Source organism: Crocodylus porosus, unplaced genomic scaffold (genome assembly GCF_001723895.1).
Source record: "Crocodylus porosus isolate Cpor-Errol unplaced genomic scaffold, CroPor_comp1, whole genome shotgun sequence".
Taxonomy (NCBI): Eukaryota; Metazoa; Chordata; order Crocodylia; family Crocodylidae; genus Crocodylus; species Crocodylus porosus.
This window is the reverse complement of record NW_017728936.1, coordinates 4,999,571-5,005,014: the sequence shown is the minus strand read 5'-3', so window position 1 is coordinate 5,005,014 and position 5,444 is coordinate 4,999,571.

Here is a 5,444-nt window from a genome sequence, read left to right as displayed (position 1 = left end):
GCCGCCTCCAGCCACTCGCAGCGCTCCGCATCCCGGGCCGGGGGCGCTGCCGGCCCCCCGCGGCTCGCCCGCGGCGCGGCTGGACGCTTCCTGGGAGCCCCCCGAGCCAAGGGGGCAAGGTGCTGCCGACGCCCGCCGTACTGAGATCTCGCCCAAGCGGCGGCGGTGCCACGCTCTCCGAAAGCGGGTCTCTCAGGGGCACCTGGCGCTGCCCCTTCTCACATGCTCACGCTCACGGGCCGGCTGCCCCTACAAGGGCTCTCACTCCCTCTCACCGGGCGGCAGGGGCATGCTGCCCGAGTCCCGGATGGGCTTGGGTGGGGAGGGGTGTGCCCCAGACCTGCAGAGCAGTGTAAGGAAGGGGATTTCTTGCTTTGCAATGTCACCGGACGTGCCTGCCTTGAGTGACCTTCCCAGATGAAATCCTTGAGCACACACGCTTGCTGGGCCCCTTCCAAAGCAGAGAGAAGGGAGTCCTTGGGCTCCTGTCGACTTGTAATTCCAGCAAGACTCAGCTCGACTGGAACATCGCTCCCTACCTCCTTCCTACCACCAGCCACACAGACTTGTTGCTTCCTGACTTGTGTTCAGCGGTACACTTTTGGGGGAGAGGAGCTGTCTCTCGCTACATGTTTGTACAGCACCTCGCACAAAGGGGCCTTGATTGTGACCGGGGCTTTTGGGAGCAATTCGAATAAATGAGGGGCTGTAATATTGAGCACGCTGGTTTTAATTCAGCAACGTAACATGGTAATCTCACTGAGTTTAATAGCGTTACTTATGTGTTTAAAGTGATGTATGTGCTTATGTACTGTGTTGAACTGGGGCAGTGCCAATAGGCGAACACAACAGTTTCTGTGCAAGTGTGCACACCTGCTTGTGTGTACGTGTTCTTACAATCAGGTGTGCAAGTATGTGTGTGACAGCATGTGGATTTCTGCTGGAGACTGTGTGTGGGCACAGAAAAGAGAACATGTTTTTGCTTACTTGGAGCCAACCTGATTTGCTTATGGTGTGTGCTTGTGAGAGTCTCCGTGACTGTTGCTTACGTGTGCAAATATGTACCTGCATGTATTTGCACATATACCTACATGTGAACTTGTGTGTTAAGGAGTTCATAGATCACAGAAAAGGAGGGCTGGAAGAGCTCTCACACGGTCATGTAGTCCAGCCGCCTTCTCAAGGCAGGGTCATCCCTAACTAAACCATCCCAACCAACTGTCTGTCCAAGCTGCTCTTGAAAACTTCTAGGGGTGGAGATTCCACAGCTTCCCAGCTCTTGACCACCCTCATAGTTACAAAGTTCTTCCTAATCTCCAATTTAAATGTACTTTTCTGCACCTTGAGGCCATTGCTCCGAGTCCCATCCCCTACAGCCACAGAGAAAAAGCCCATCTCCACCCTCTATACCATCACCTTTCAGGTATTTGAAGACTGCTATTACATCCCCTCTCAGTTTCCTCTTATCCAGAGTAAAAAACCATAGTTCTTTCCCACCTTTCATGCTTTCCAGGCATCTGATCATTTCCGTGGATCTCCACTGGACTCTATGTAATCCGTCCACGGTCTTCTCGAAGTGTGGGGCCCAAAACTGGACACGGGACTCAGCGTGAGGCCTCACCAGTGCTGAATAGAGTGGAAGATTCACTCCCTTCGATTTGCAAGCGACACTTCTGTCAATACAGTCCAATATACCGTTGGACATTTCTGCAACAAGAACACACTGTTGGGTTGCATTCAGCTTAGGGTCTACTGTACCCCCAAGGTCCTTCTCAGCAGTACTGCAGCCTAGCCTGTCATTCCTCGGTCTATTTGTGCATGCAATTATTCCATCCCAAGCGCCAGACTTTGCGCTTGTCCTTCTTGAATTGCTTTTGGTTGATTGCAGGTCATTGTTCCAGTCTATCCAGTTCATTCTGGATCATAGCCCTACCCCATGGAGTGGCTTCAACACCACCCAGTTTGGCGTCATCCACAGTTTTGCTAAGCGTGCACTCAATCCCATCATCCAAATTGTTAATGAAGATATCAAACAACACTGCTCCTGGGACAGGCCCCTAGGGAACCCCACTTGATACCTCCTCCACATTCCCATATGACCATGTGTATGGTGTGTGAGCCAAATCCTCCAGCCTTGTAAATCAGCCTAGCTGCACTGGAGCACACCAGCTGCCAGTTGGGCTGTACATGCATGTGGGGCTGGCACGTATCAATTATCAAGCCCTGCATGTTTAGTGGCTTTGCTGGCCGAGCACTGGAGAGTGCGCTGCATGGAGCAATCCACACAGGCTGGGAGGTGACTGACTAATTAGGCTCTTTCCATCTGTAGCTTCTCTGGCTCAGTGCAAGATGAGTTTGTGTTGGAAAAAAAGGCACCTGCATTTCAAATAAAGCTCTACAGTTACCTGCCCACGCATAGGTCACGTATTCAAAGGAAATGCTTGTTTTTACTTTACCGAGTTGGTTTAATGGGAAATTAAGCCCCTCTTGTAGACACAACGGTTCTGATGTGATTTAAAGGATTTGGCAGGGATGCAATCGGAGCAGAAGAATTTTATGCATTTCTGAAATATAAACCAACAGTGCTGCCTCGGGGAGTCTGCGAGCTCCCTGCCTGCAGCCCGGCCTTGTCCCTGTGCCAGAATTTCACCGCTGAGCGGATTTGCCATTGGGTCACCCAATAAACTCTTTTCCAGCTGACCTGGTGACCCAAACATGATTTCACTGAATCAGACTTGGTGAATCAGGGATTTCAACTAATGACTGTTGTGACATCAATGAATCAAACCCTGTCTGCATGCTGGCCAAAAATGCAAGGGTGACTTTAGTGCAGCTGGATATTCGGGCTTCGGGTTTCATGTCACACCTTCCAAAATGTTGCAAAGAGCTTCAGTTTAATCCCCGCTAAGGAGAGCCCTTCCCTCAGGCCGATAGGGAGAGTTATTGGTAGCAGCCCAGGGCTCTTACCTGGGTTTCTCCCTCACACACCACAGTGAGAAGGCAACAAGTACAGCAGAGAATCTCTTGAAGAATTTCCCTCTGTGCACCTGGTATCATCTTCAAGGGCATGCGGCTGGGCATTGATGTGGAAGCTGTTTTAGACTGGACCCACTATCCCAGTTCATGAATATGTATAAGGAAGGGATATACATATAAAGAAAGTTCTGGGTGTGACTCAACTTCATCCAACTGGAAGACCTGGTAGCAACAAGGTGGGGCTACTCATGGCAGGAGAAGCTCCTATGAAGTACCACAATGTTGCAGTCTTCGAAGTAAGGCAAGAATAGGGTGCCTCAAAACCTTGGCCCCAACTGCTTTGTGGGCACTCCTTGGTTGGAGCAGGGCCAGATTAATACATAGGCAAACCAGGCACGTGAGCTGCAGGCGGAGCCCGTTACTTCCCTCTGCAGCGGTGCAAATGGCCCTATCACCTCGCTTCACCCTCCCCAGGATGCCTGGGGGAAAGGTGCTGCCAGGTAAATACAATTACTTTTCAATTTTGACCCAGTTCTCAGTCTCATTCACTCACCTGCCAGCCACCCTGAGCAATACAAAACAAGCAAGGAGATGCATTTGCATGCCTGTTTTACATATATCTGGACTATGCAAATAAAGCATGCAAATTAGTCCTCCCCTCACTTAATACACATTGTTCATCATAACGTACCAGTGAGAGAGTGAGAACCCGGTCGCACACCTCCGTAACACTAGCAGCAAGAGGGGATAAGGATCCTTTTCCTGCTGGAGCCTAGATCTTGAAGTGGGGAGCCCTGGCACTGGGTCCCTGCCGTGCCCACCCTTGCCCAGGCCTGCTAAATGATTAATCCAGCCCTGGGTTAGAGAATGGCTAAGGGACATCACCCTAACAGAAACGTGCCCTTGCTGAGATGTTAGGCAGTCAGCAGCAGTTTTTATCTGTTGCTCTCTGGCAGAAGCTACAACCATTGAGTCACTGAACGTCTGGACTCGGTCTGCCCTTTGGATTCTGTCTTATTGGTCTAAAGCAGGGATTGTAGGTCTTGGGCAGCTTCTGCTCCTCCATACTCTTGACTAGGGGTATGAATCAAAGGTCTTCATGTGATGGTTGCAGGATTCTGTACAAGCAGATTCATTAGGCACCTGACTGTACTTCTTGTACACTATAATCCAAAGGATCAATGGCTGCCAAAAAATAATAAATAAGGAAGGGGCCTAGTTTAAGTTGAAGTAACTCAAACAATCCCATAAGGATCTAACTTTTGGAGAACGGGTGCTGTTAGTAGTGATCCCAAATCACTACCCCAGATTTGGCACCCTTAAAGTCCAGAAGTGGTTGGACTCCTGATTCAGCTCTGAGCCCTCGCTCTATGGCAGATTGACCCAACCCTCTGCAGTCTGAGCACTATATATCTATATAGATACATATAGCTATATAGAGATATAGATATAGATATATGCTCTGTATATGGGGCAAAGCTAACATCCAGATCTGCATTTGGCATCTCAGTGTCGTACAGCTCCCAGCACCATAGGACCACGGCCTGGTGGAGGTCTCCAGTGCCACCACAAAGCAAATGATAAATACAACCATCATCTTTGCTGTGCTGACTTGGCACCTCACGTTCAGGTCAGATCTCCCTGTTTGACACCAGTATCAGGACAAGGGAGGCCCACTCCATACCACTGGGTGTCTCCACATACTGGAAGTACAGTTAGCCTCGTGTTTCATATCTGTGCAGGTTCCCTTGAAGGGAACATGTCTCCCAATATAGAGGCCCATAGTGGGCCTGGATGCAGTGATGCCCCACCTGAGCACTAGTTCGTTCTGTATTTCTGTGAAGTCAAGAGACATTGAGTTGAGTCTGTTCTAGAAGCAGAGAACTGGAAGCTGAAGCACTTGAAAAATAAGCTTTTCTATTTATTTCCCTCACCCCCTTGCCAAGTTGGGCACCTTCCTACTGCCTGATCCCTTACCCTGGGGGGCTGAGAGCCACCTCACAACCCCCTTCCCCATCCCCCTGGGCTGCTACTGGTCCCCACAGCCCAGAAACCCCTGCCATGGATTCAACCCCTGCCTGAATCAGAGATCCCAAGAGGGGCCAAGGGCACATTTAATACAACAGTGTTTTTGTATCTAATCTCTCCTTCCACTCCATTTGTTCTTTGCAGCCGCATGTTAAGGAAAAAAAAAATCCTGTTACTTGCAACCAGCCTAGAGATTAACCGAACAGTTCTTCCGTGTGTGGGCAGCTCGGGATGGACTGAGCCAGTGCCCAGTCTGGTTTCTGGATGTAGCCCTCAAGGGACCTGCCTGGTCTGCTGCTGCACCAGTTCACATTGCTGAAAAACAAAGTGAGCTGACTGCTCTGCACTGAGAGGACAGAGAAGGGGCAATGGAGAGGCAAAGAAAAGAACCTGAGGAGTAAAGTCCACTCCAGCCCCTTCCAACAACACATCGCTTGCAC